The sequence below is a fragment of the Balaenoptera physalus genome (assembly GCF_965194825.1).
Source record: "Balaenoptera physalus genome assembly, chromosome: 4".
Classification (NCBI taxonomy): Eukaryota; Metazoa; Chordata; class Mammalia; order Artiodactyla; family Balaenopteridae; genus Balaenoptera; species Balaenoptera physalus.
In genome coordinates, this window is record NC_138891.1 from 135751465 (window position 1) to 135764717 (window position 13253).

Sequence of the window (13253 nt, forward strand, 5' to 3'; positions counted from 1 at the left end):
TAAATTTCTGTTGTTTTAAGCCTCTCAGTTTGTGGGAATTTGTTACAACAGCAACAGGAAATCATTATTTTTCCATTGTATGGATATACCACAATTGGTTGATCCATTCACTTCTTGATACATTTGAATACATTGTTTGCTATTTGAGGCTATTCTGAATTAAGCTGCCAGGAATATTCTTATACAGGTCCTTGTGTGGACCTATGTTTTCATTTCTCTTGAGTACATATACCTTGGAATGGAATTGCTGAGGCATAGAGCAATTGTGTGTTTAACTTTATAAAAAACGTCCAGTTTTCACAGTGATTATACCATTTTACATGTCTACCAACAAAGCATGTTACCTGGTCCTCTTTTTAAAAACCAACAAAAATAAGAAGGCTAAGATCGTTCACCCCAAAAAGTAAGGGATTGGTGGGAGTCAATCCCTGGGTCCTTTCTGGGTGATTCCAGGACCTGACTGTACTTCCAGAGTCTTCAGCATGAGCTCCAGGACAGATTTATGCCTGGATTTTTTCCCCCCTTTATTTTCTTTTCTTGAAAAAGAAATAATTCACCTGCCTAATTGCCCCCACCCTCTTTTCTCTTCCCTCTGTCCCTGTGGGCACTCCATTAGCACCCACTGTACTTTCTCTGTAGATGAGAGTCACACCCCCAGAGGCCTGGACGACCCAGGGAATAGGAGCCAGCAAGTCTAGACCTCGGGGTCCTGACAGTGACACAGAAAGCATGAATGCAGCACTCTGAATGCCTTTCCTGTTGGGGCAGTCAACCATATTATTCTTCAGTTAATGGAATTTTCTTGCTCCTCTAAGTAGAAAAACACCAGTAGCCCAGATGCCTCCCACTAACAGTAGTTGATAAAACACTCAAAGAAAAGGGACCAGGGAAAGAGAGGGGAAAATGCTGCCGGATCTGTTGGTGTTTTTTCTTGTTGTTGTTATTGTTATTCTTGCTTTGGTTTTTTTCACCTAAAGAAAATGTTCCAGGGTCACTTCCAATCCTGATCCCTCTAGATTCCAGAAGTCTTCTGAGGTTAAGCTCAAGAACAAAGAGGCAGTTGTTTTCCAGATGCAACGTTGGTGAGCCAAGTTTTGACACCTGAAAGAGGATCTGGAATTTGGGGGTCAGCTGGTTTATTTCCCCATGATTCTCAAACCTGCTCAGATCACTGATCTTTAAAAAATGGTCCATCAGCTTGCTAAAACACTTCTCCCATCCCTTCCCATTTATAATATCCACGTAGTAGTACCTGCATAGCATGTAACCTTCCAAGCACACACCTTCCGTGTGAGCGCGTGTTAAATTCTGGTACATCATTTGACACTTCTGAGTTTACATCTGTATACACCCTGGTATATTTCCATGGTCTGCTGGCCATACTGATAACCTTGGGAACTCAAGATCCTGGCTGTCATTTGGGACCCTTTGGACCCAAGGAGAGTCTTGTACAATATCAGGGGGGCTGGACCCATCCTGATTGTTAGTCCTGGAACTCAGGGATGGTCCCTTGACTGTGACTGAATGGGGGTCCCCTGCTGGGCCTGGCCGGATGTCCATCTGGGAGACCTCTTTGCACGTGGTGGGACAAGTCCTCTCCCTGCTGTGCAGTCATAAAAGCTGTGGAATGTGAGCACAGCATGTGGCACGAGCATGAGCTTGCACAAAAGTGGAAGCCTCCTGGGAGGCATGGTACATGGCCTTGCAAAGGAAGGTATTTGGACAGAGGCCCCAGGCTTGACCCCGAGTGAGAGGTGCAACTGCTCAGATAACTCTCCTTGGCATGGAAAGTGCTGTGCAGGGCTTACATGAGACTTTCCTCCCAGAGCATATTCTAGGTTGAACTCGTAACAACGCCAGCCATTTGTTGTACCAGGCTTGACAATACATGCTTGACCTACCATCATCTCTTTGTCTTCTCACCTTATCTGGAAGGGAGGTAGGGAAACAGTAGGGCAACTCCTTTCAGGCACACACACCTCCCCATCTCTTCCCAAGCCAGGCACCCTGAGAGCTGGCACCTTGTGGTTCTGGAATGTGAGAGCAGCGTGGGGTGTGGGCACATGCCTATCCTCTTCAGGTGGAGCTAGTGAGCACAAGTGTCTACACCCCGTGGGAGCCGTGATTCTGCACAGCACGGTGGAAAGCACAGGAGACCAGGGTCCGGAGACGAGGATGTGAATGGAATTTTACTCTTGCTGAGTTCTCACTTCCTCATCTGGAAGATGGAGGCTGCTACTCTCACTTCCTCCCAAGGCGATGGGGGAGGGTCAAAGGAGACCTTGTGAATGAACGTACTTGGTCAACTGTCAAGGCCACATAGAGGTGGGTGATTTTTGTTCTTGGTGGGGAGGCAATACGCATTCAGGCAGCATGAGAGAGTACTTGTCCTTGGCGGGGAAATGGCACCCAGTGAGATTAGCACCCAGAGAAGGGGTGGGAGCCAGGGAGGAGGTTAGTACTCAGGGAAGAGTGTGTATTGGTCAGAAGGATGGTACCCAACGAGACGGCTTCTACTCGGAGAGGAGGATGATAGACGGTGAGGAGATTTGGACTCAGTGTGGAGGTGGGACCTTGGCGAGGCTCGTCAGGTGATCTGACCCATAAAGGGGTCTAATAACCAAGGTCGGATGAGACGGAAAGAGACGGCTGGTGCAGTTCTTCAATTTAAATAAAAAGCAGCAGTGCGTTCTAAACCTTTAGTGCTCTGCCCACGGTGAGGTGTTTTAGAACATCCATTTGTCCACAATGGTTTTAGACTTCTGCCCAAGGAACACTAGTTAAAATTAAAGTCAACATTACTGCGATCAAACTGATCTCATATTTCTCCCGCCTGGAAATACCTACAATTCCTGAAAACAATGTTTCAATTTACCACAAGTCCGGAGGAATTTTAAAGTGTAATAGCCGCCCTCCCCTTTCCTTTTCCTGCCTCCCACTCCTGGTCTTTTGGAGACAGCAGCGCACACGCGGACTTTCCATCAAGGGGAAGCTCTTCATCCTTTATTTGGGCACCTCTATCTTTGCTGAAGTGCATGACAAACCTACAGAAGCTGGTGACTCAGGTTGGATCATGGGGAGCAAGTGGGCGAGTCATAAGTGAACGACGTGCGTGTGCTTTCCTATCCATCTGACATGTTCCAGAGCTTAAGTCAGAAGGATCATTAAGCCACTTTGGATTTGAGGCCATTCATTCGCCCAGTAAGCTTAATCGACCTGCCCTCCCCGTCATGTGCCTGCATTTGCACCTGTGGTCAGGGCTGATATTTGGCACGTACAGCTCAGTCTATTAAAATATTGAGCTACTTTCACGTTTGTTGCCAAATAACCATTGACTGGACACTTTCCAACATCCCCAAGGGTCTGTGTCCATGCTAATTGATCAATGCCTGTTACCACACTGACCGTTAAATAGTTGTCATCCCAGCTTATGGGCAATTAAAACAAATTTCCATCCGCATAGGTGGTGAGAGGTGCCATGCATTCCCTTGCTTGGAAAAGTCTCCATGGTTCTTTCAGGATGAAAGGAGCCCCTAACCATTATCTTTGTTTAGGTGATTGAGAAAACTCAGTTGAGAGAAGACCCTTCATTGACAAGGACCAGAATTAATGTTGGCTATTTTTTTTCTTTGGTAGTAAGAAAGTCACTGAAATAATTCAATCAGATAAAATAAGCAGACATGTGGCCTAAAAAAGATGAAGTTTGTACAATGAGGCAGATGCCATCTGGCCCAGTAGGAATTCAATGGAAATGGGATCATTTTCGTTAATGTCATAACTATCCAGATCATTGTCTATCTGTAGAGTCTTGGGGCACGTTGGAGGCAAAATTCAGAAAGCAATTCTAAGTTGAAGCTTTTTAATCCTGAACCACAGTTGATCACCATAGGGTATGCCTGTACTGGAAACCTCTCGTTAATTTCCATATGTTCACCCATAATATATGATCATTGTAAAAAAAATTAGAATAGCTGAAAGCACATATTTTTCCCCATGCCAGCCACTGCCAACACTTTCTTTAGCCCTCCCCAAAGAGTCTCTGCTAGTGATTTGCCTGTATACAAACTTATATTTTAATACTTAACACATGGACCACAGTATCTAAAATCTAATGTATAACTTAATGTACAGCAGACAACTTCCACAGTGGAAGTATGGTGTGCTCCCTAGATCCTGCTTCCGAGTCGAGACACTCACTTCCCCAGCTGTCTGGAAGTTGATTGGTGACAGATCACAGCTAAGTCCTTCCCCTGGAATTGCCCTTGGCCAAAATAACACCTTCTCCCGGGGGACAGCTCATACCCAGGGGCTGGTCAGTGCAGGGTATAAAGGCTCAGCCTTCACTCTGAAAAGCCTTCCCAGCCAGCTCCAGAGTCTCCTGTGGGATCAGCTGAGACCCTTGTTACAATTGCATCTCAGTTTAACTCCTCCTTTTGTGCCCTCCTACTGCTTTCACTCCTGCACAGGTGTTGTCCCTGAGGGCATTTCCCAGTAAAACTCTGGGCTGCAAACTTCCATCTCAGAGTCTATGTCCCAGGAGCCAGTCACGACAATGCCCGTCTTTTCAATACCTGCAGAGTATTCCATCATACAGAATCTAACAAATATCTTTAGTCTCATTCCTATAATCATGTTTTACATTTTCTGTTTAGTATTCTTTCTTGCTGTTTCCTTCTAATTTTTAATAGATTTTATTTTGTTTTATTTTACCAGATTAGTAGTTTCCTTTGTACTTTCTTCATTCTAGACAAACACTAATAGTAATATAGTTAGAGCCACATATGCAATTTAAAATTTTCTAGCAGTCACAAAGGCATGACTCATTGGGGATCATCTTAGAATTCTGACTACCACACACATTATAAAAGGTTTTCAAAAAATGAAATTAATTTTAATAATATGTGTTATTTAATCCAAGATAATCAATATATTATCATTTCAACATATATTCAAAGTAAAAATTATTAAGAAGATATTTAAAATTCTTTTTTTATTGTGTTGGCTTTGAAATCCAGTATGTATTTTATATTTACAACACATCTCAATTCGCACTAGCCACATTCAAGGGTTCACTAGCCTCATGTGGCTAATGGCTACCTAGACAGCACACTTCTAGAGGTTTGAAAGTCTCCATCAAAAGTATATTCTAGGATGTCAGCAAAAATGATGAAGTAAGGACCTCCAAAAATTCTCTCCTCCATAAAAGCAACAAGAACACTGGCAAAAATGTTAGAATCAACATTTTCAGAACTCTGGAAATTAACCAAAAGCTTGCAGCAATCTGGAAGCATTTATTCAAGCAAAATAGCTGAATCCTGGTAAGAACAATGAGCTTTGTGTCATTTTCTCTTGCTGTATTCCATTACTCCCTCCCCAGCACCACAGCAGCCCAGCAGCCTCTGGAGGGGGCAGAATGGGGTTGGAGCTCCTTCAAAGCCCCATCCTTAGAGAACTGTCACAATTTGACCTGGCTGATGGTTCTTTGGAAGACCCCCCTTGCAATGCTGTCTTTATTTTATCCCACTCAGAGCTCATCTAGTGCAAGCAGCCTTTTCCCCAGGGGTGTGTGTTGAAAATATCAGAGGCAATTACTGAACATCATGGCAGCCTGAGATAGTGGAATAAGAGTTGGGACAAACAATAGGCTAACCAAAAAGCTTAAAAGGAAAATCTGGGGAATGGATTCCCATAGTACCCATAGGGGACTTTGGAAATCTCCACCATATTCCTGGGAGTCTAGAAGGTCATGCAAATATGTAGTGTTGTGTGCATGCCCGGGGCTGTGTGTGTGTGTGTGTGTGTGTGTGTGTGTGTGTTTAGGAAAGACCTGAGGAGGTCCTAGTTCTCACCCCTGCTTAAGATGGAGTTGTAAAGTGCTTGACTGAATGTTGATGGTGTCCCCCAAGACACCCACAGAACTTCTTGGCAAAAACTGGGAGCTTTGTTGATTCCAATCATCTAAGGAAGTGTCTGTTGAAACATTAACTGATCACTAATCAGAGACTTCAGTGTTCTCATACAACAAACAATATACACTTTACAGAATTACTTCAGAAAATTCAACAAACAAACAAACATACAACAAACAACAACAACAAAATCTGGGATGGAATCTGATTCCCAGTGTTGCTACATTATATTATTTTAAATGTCCGGTCTTCAACAAAAAATTATGAGACATACAAAGAAGCAAGGAAGTATGTCCCACACGCAGGAAAGAAAAGCAGTCAATAAAAACAGTCTCTGAGGAAGCACAGACATTGGATTTACTATGCAAAGTAAATCAGCTATGTTAAATACGTTTTTAAAAACTGAAGGAAACCATGACTAAAGAACGAAAGGGAAAAAAGTCCTGTATATAGAAAATCCTAAAGAATCCACAAAAAATACAAGATCAGTATACAAAAATCAGTTGTATTTCTATACAATAGCAATGAACATTCCAAAAATGAAATTAAGAAAACAATTTCAATTACAATAGCATCCATAAAATACTTTAAAATAGATTTAACACAAGAAGTACCAACCTTATACACTGAAAACTACAAAACATTGGTGAAAGAAACTGAGGAAGACCCATATAAATAGAAAGACACCTATGTTTATGGACTGGAAGATGGTAATACTTCCCAAATAGATTTTCACGTTCAATACAATCTCTATCACAATTCCAGATGCTGCTTTTTGAAGAAATTGACAAGATGATCCTAAAATTCATATGAAAATGCAAGGGATCCATAATAGCCAAAATAATCTTGAGAAAGAAGAAAAAAGTTGGAGAACTCACATTTTCCAATTTCAAAACTTAAGCTGCAGTGGTCAAGATTGTGTGGTACTGGCATTAAGGATAGACACATAGACAATGGAAAAGAATTGAGAGTCCAGAAATAAACCCATACATTTGTGGTCGATCGATTTTCAACAACACTGCAGAGACAATTCACTGGGGGAATATAATCTTTTCAACAAATGGTGCTGGGACAACTGGGTATCCACATGTGTAAAAGAATAAAATTGTACTTCTTACATCACACCATCTTCAAAATTTAACTCAAGATGGATCAAAGACTTAAGTGTGAGAGCTAAAACTATAGAACTCTTAGAAAAAAACATAGGTGTAAATCTTCATGACTTGGAATAGGCAACTTTTTCTTAGATATGACACCAAAACCACAAGCAATTAAAGGAAAAATAGATAAGTTGGATTTCATCAAAAATTTAAAAATCTGTGCTTCAAAGTACACTATCAAGAAAGTGAAAAGACAAGCCACGATATAGGAGAAAATATTTGCAAATCATGTACTTGATAAAGGTCTAGCACCCAGAATATAAAATGACTATTACAATTCAACAATAAAAAGGCAAATAACCCAATTTAAAAATGCGAAAGGAATTGAGTAGACATTTCTCCAGTGAAGATGTACAAATGGCTAATAAGCACATGAAAATATGCTCAATATCTTTAATCATTAGGGAAATGCAAATAAAAACCACAAAGAGGTACCACTTCATACCCATTAGGATGCCTATAATCAAAGACAGACAATAACAAGTGTTGACAGGGATGTAGAGAAACTGAACTCCTCATACATTACTGATAGGAATATAAAATCTGGCAGTTGCTCTGGAAGAGTTTAACATTTCCCCGAAGAGTTAAACATAGTTTCCATATGACCCAGAAATTCCTCTCTCAGATACATAATCAAGAGAAATGACAACACATGTTCACACAAAAACTTGTACATGAACTTCATAGCAGCATTATTCATAGTATCCAGAAAGTGAAAACAACCCAAATGCCCATCAACAGATGAACAAACAAAATGGGTTATATCCATATAATGGAATATTATTCAGCTATTAAAAAGAATGAAGTACTGATTCATGATACAACATGGATGAATCTTAAAAACATCACGCTAAATGAAAGAAATCAGACATCAAAGAACACAAGTTGTATGATTCCATTAATATAAAATGTCCAGAATGAGCAAATCCATACAGACAAAAAGTAGATTTGTGGTTGCCAAGGGCAGGGGGGGAGGGAAAATGGGACATGATTGCTATTGGGTATGGAGTTTCCTTTCAGTGGTGATTAAAATACAATAATGGTAATGGTTGCACAACTTTGTGAGTATACTAAAATATACTAAATTGTACACTTTAAAAAGATGAATTTTATGGTACATAAATTATATCTCAATTTAAAAAAATTTTAAAAGGAATTTAAAAAAAGAGATTGGAGAAAATTTTTTACTATTAGATACTCTTAAATTTTTAACAAACCTATTTTAACCTACATCTATCTATCAACATCAAGAATGAAATAGCCTTTATAAATCACCTTCAAAAAAAAAATTTAAAAAAAAATAAATAAATAAATCACCTTCCTTTCTATTATCTTCACAATCTGAGAATTAAACATATTCTTACTCTCCCTACTCACCTCTCTACAACCTACAATTTTTTGTTAATAATGATAGTGGAAATAATAATATACTTATTACTTGTTGAGTGCTAACTGCCAAGTACCTTGTTTGTTTTATACACATTGTCTCATTTTTCCCTAGCTCTTAACTACCACCTCAAACTACTCCTCAGACTGTTCAGGGATTTTTGAAAAACACTGTCTTCTATTTTAAGCCTCCATCAAACAATTTAAAATTAAGTCATGTAACAACACTATCGATGATTTTTTTCTATTGATTTCTTAAAGCCACTTTCCTTCTGTGGCTTCTCTGACACCACAGAATCCCAGGGTTCTCTCACTTCTAGGAGGCTTCTTCTCATTCTCTTTTGCTTGATTCTCCTCTTCTTCCTAACTTCTAAATATTGCAGTGCCACAAGACTGTGTCTTGAGACCTCTCCTGTCTTCATTTACCTCACACTTTAGGTGATCTCACCCAGTCCCATGGCTTTAAACACCATCTTTCACAGATAATTCTCAAGTTTGTGTCTCCAATCCTGACCTCTTTCCTAAACTCCACCTGCCAATTTGACATCTCCACTTGGATGTTCAAAAAGCATCTCAAACTTAGCATGTCCAAAACCATACCCAGACTTGGTCTTCCTCTGATATTCTCCATCTCTGTGAATGGCACCGTATTAATCCAGTTACTCAGGTCAAAAACTTAAGAATCAAACTTCAATTCTGTCTTTCTCTCATACTCTACAAATTCAATCCAATAGTAAATTCTGTTTTTTCTATCTTCAATGTAAATCTCCACTTCCTCTACTAATATCATCCTGGTCCAAAACAATGTCACATATCTCCTGGATTATCACAATAGACTCTTATCTATCTTGATTCGTTTCCTCTTGCCTCCCTACACTCTTGTCCCCAAACCCAAGACAGAGTGATCCTTTCTATTGTTTCCCATCACACTAAAGTATAATCCAAAGTCCTTCCTATGGTCTGAAGACCTTAGGTGATCTGCTTTCTTAATACCTCTCTCCTTCCCCTCCCACTGTTCTCCTTGACTTCACTTGACCCCAGCCACACTCACCTCCTTATTGTTTCTTCAGTTTTCTGAGACCATCTGTGCCTTTATGACGCTTGGAACACTTGCCCCCCGTAGCCTCATTGTAGCCTCCCTCACCTCATTTGGGTCTTTGCTTCAGTGTCAACTCAGAGAAGCCCTCTCTGACCAACTCCCCGTCTATAATAGCAGCTCCTCCCACTCGCTCTCTTTACCCTACATTGTTTTTCTTTACAGAACATGTATGTTTGTAAGACTTTATGTCCAGAAGCATGCAGATATGATACATATTTTGTTTTATTTCCTCCTGTAACTCTATCACCTAGAGAAATCGAACAAATAGTTTCCATCCATGTTCATCATCGAGTAAAGAGATGGGTAAGAGCATCGGTTGTGTAGCCAACTTCCTGGGTCCAAAGAACCAGCTCTGCCACCCTTCTGGCTGTTTAACCTTGGACAAATTATTCTTATTCCTTCATCCATGTAATGGGGAAAATAATAGTTCATACCCATAGTGGTATTGGGAAAATTAAATGAGATATTAAATGTAAAGTTGTTTAGAATAGTGGTGTTTTCATCAATGTAAGCCTTCAATAAATGTTGACTATCATTATTATTACTATTACATACTAGACTTTTTTCTTGATTCAGATTCTTTTTTATTATTTGGGTACAGTATATTCTTAAGTAATTTTCTCAGAAAGGGTAAGGGCATGTGAATGCTCTATTTTCCTGCATTCCAAAAGTCTCTCCCTTTGATTATCATGTTTGATCTATAGTCAGTGCTCAATAAATGTTACCTATTATATTTAGTATATACAAAATCTTCCCTTTCTTGTCATCTTTATTCTTATCTGTTTTCTTTGGTTTAGAGAACTTCTTCAAGTAAAACCTTCAGAAAGTACATGGGGTGGTACGTAATTTGAATCTTTGTATGTCCAAGCCCATCTTCCTTTTATTATCACACATGAATCATGGTTTGGCTCTAGAATTCCCTCAGAATTCTGTCAATGTTGTTTCACTCTCCTAGCACTTGAAAACTGCAGATGAGAATTTCAATGTCAGTCTTCAATACACAGTCTTCTATTTTTGTTTGGAAGTGTGTAGGATTCTCTCTTCACGTGACATTTCTTTTCATGTCTCTTTTGTGACAATGTGGATGAACCTGGAGGACGTTATGCTAAGTGAAATGAGCCAGATACATAAAGACAAATACTGTGTGATCTCACATATATGTGGAATTTTAAAAAGTTGAACTCATAAAAACAGAGAGTAGAGTGGTGGTTGATGGGCTGGGAGGTGGGGGAAATGGGGGATGTTGGTTAAAGGGTACAAACTTTCAGTTATAAGATGACTAAGTTCTGGGGATCTAATACACAGCATGTTGACTATACTGTTAATAACAGTTAATATAGTTAACAGTACTGTATTGTATACGTGTAATTTGCTAAGAGAATAGATCTTGTGTTCTCACCAAAAACAAACAAGAAAAGGTAACTATGTGAGGTGATGGATGTGTTAATTAGGTTGATTGTGGTAATCATTTCACAATGTACACATCTACCAAATCATTACTTTATATACCTTACAGATGTATAATTTTTATTTGTTTATTATACCTCAATAAAACTGGGGAAAATAAAAGACATTTCACCATGGCAGTTTTAGTTGACTGTCTTCTATTTAGTATTCCTGCCTAGTGTTTGTTGGTTTCTTTTGATGTGAAGGTCCAAGTCTTTCTTTAGCATAGGGGAATTTTCTTTTATTACTAATTGGATTATGGGTTATCTTCCAAGTGAATTATTGTCTATTGGAATTGATTTAAGTGGCTGACTCTCTTAGATCTTTCCTCATATTTCATATCTTAGTCTTAAAATGTCTATTTCTTTGGTCTTTGGTTTTTGAAAAATTTTTTAGTTATTCATGCATTGAATTTCATAAGTGTTCTTTTTACTATTCAGCATCCCCATTGAAGTTTTTTTGATGTACTTTTTTTTAAACTTCCAAGATATCTTTTCTATTTTTGTGGTAGCTTGATTTGTGAATGTAAAATTTGCCATAGACTGAATATTTGTGTCCCCCCAAAATTCGTATGTTGAAACCTAATCCCCAATGTGATATACTGGGAGGTGGGGCCTTTGGGAGATGATTAGGTCATGATGGTGGAACCCTTGTGAATATGATTAGTGTTTTATAAAAAAGACCTTAGAGTACTTGCATGATGACTTAGCAGGAAGACAGTTTTATGAGCCAGAAAGAGTGCTCTCCTCAGACACTGACTCTCCTGGTGCCTTGATTTTGAATTTCTCAACCTCCAGTGTTATGAGAAATAAATTCCTTTTGTTATAAGCCACGTAGTCAATGGTATTTTTGTTATAGCAGCCTGAACAGACTAAGACAAAGACGAAAACAAGATGTTTTTTGGAAGTTTCTTCATGTTTCCTGTAGTATTTCCAATGACTTCATGTTTTTCCTTCTACAATGGCTCTCCAAATGGGTTTACCTGTCCCAGTGCACTAGGCCCGTACACTGTGGAACTGTGTAGTGACTCCTGGAGTTCTCTTTCAATTTAATCCACATTGCATCATATCTGGACAATATTCTTCAGAGTTTGTAATAAAACGTTGGGGTTTTTCTTAGTTCCAGTTAGGATTATTCTTCTCTATTTTAGTTTCATTTTGCTTATTTCCTCCTCTACAGTTTTTTAAAATGAACTGTAAAGTTAACCTTTTACTACGTAAGCTTATTCAATTCATACCTTAATTTTTATGTCAATAGAGACTACAAGGGAGGCTAGTGTAAAAGGGTGATGCTCCTTTATTATACAAGAGTTGACATATGAACAGTTTCTGTTGTGCTTTAATTTTTCCTATCTTAGGATGTTATTTTACTGTTTTATCAACAAAATATCTTCTTAAATTATTTTTGTGACGTTTCTATAGTTGTGTTTCTATACACTATAGGATTAATCTATTATCTCTCGATCAGTAGTTTTTAAACTGATCCCTTCTGTATAATTATCACCATCTGAGTTCTATGGGAAGTTTGACAAGTCTTTGTCATTACCTGCAGAATGTATAGTTTGATTAGAGGGCACAAAATAATAAAACAGAAAAAGCATATAATTAAGGACAAATTGAGATATAAAGATAAAAATATATAGATATCTGGAGAAGAAAGAAATTAGTGCAGAATGAGATAATCATCAAACTCCACATGACGACCAAGAATCTTGCATGGAATCTTAATGGATGAGTGTCATTTGAAATGGAGAGAAGTGAAGTCTGACTTTTCAGATGAGAGAAACAACAATGGAAATGGTGTTTGTGAGACAGTAAAGATCCAGGCCTGATTATATTTAAAGTAGACCAGAGTCAGAAATTAAAAGAGAGACATCACTACAGATCCTATAGGCATCAAAAAAAAAAAAAAATCCAAATATCAAAATAGATTCAAGAGGGGCTTCCCTGGTGGCGCAGTGGTTGGGAGTCTGCCTGCCGGTGCAGGGGACATGGGTTCGAGCCGTGGTCTGGGAGGATCCCACATGCCGCGGAGCAACTAGGCCCATGTGCCACAACTGCTGAGCCTGCGCGTCTGGAGCCTGTGCTCCACAACAAGAGAGGCCACAGTGGTGAGGGGCCCGTGCACCGCGATGAAGAGTGGCCCCCGCTCGCCACAACTGGAGAGAGCCCTCGCACAGAAACGAAGACCCAGCACAGCCAAAAATAAATAAATAAATAAATTAATTAAAAAAAAAAATAGATTCAAGAAAAC

At 39.2% G+C, this 13253-nt stretch overlaps 1 long non-coding RNA gene across 1 annotated transcript in view; it reads right to left on the reverse strand.

Moving 5' to 3' along the window:
- Positions 1-287: 287 nt before the first annotated feature.
- LOC309659421 overlaps positions 288-13253 on the reverse strand; it is a 42420-nt gene continuing 29454 nt past the window's right edge. The window contains exons 2-3 of the long non-coding RNA XR_014262793.1: positions 8387-12941; positions 288-8344 (exon numbers count right to left, since the gene is read on the reverse strand). This is a non-coding gene — a long non-coding RNA (uncharacterized lncRNA). The remainder of the gene's footprint in view (positions 8345-8386; positions 12942-13253) is intronic.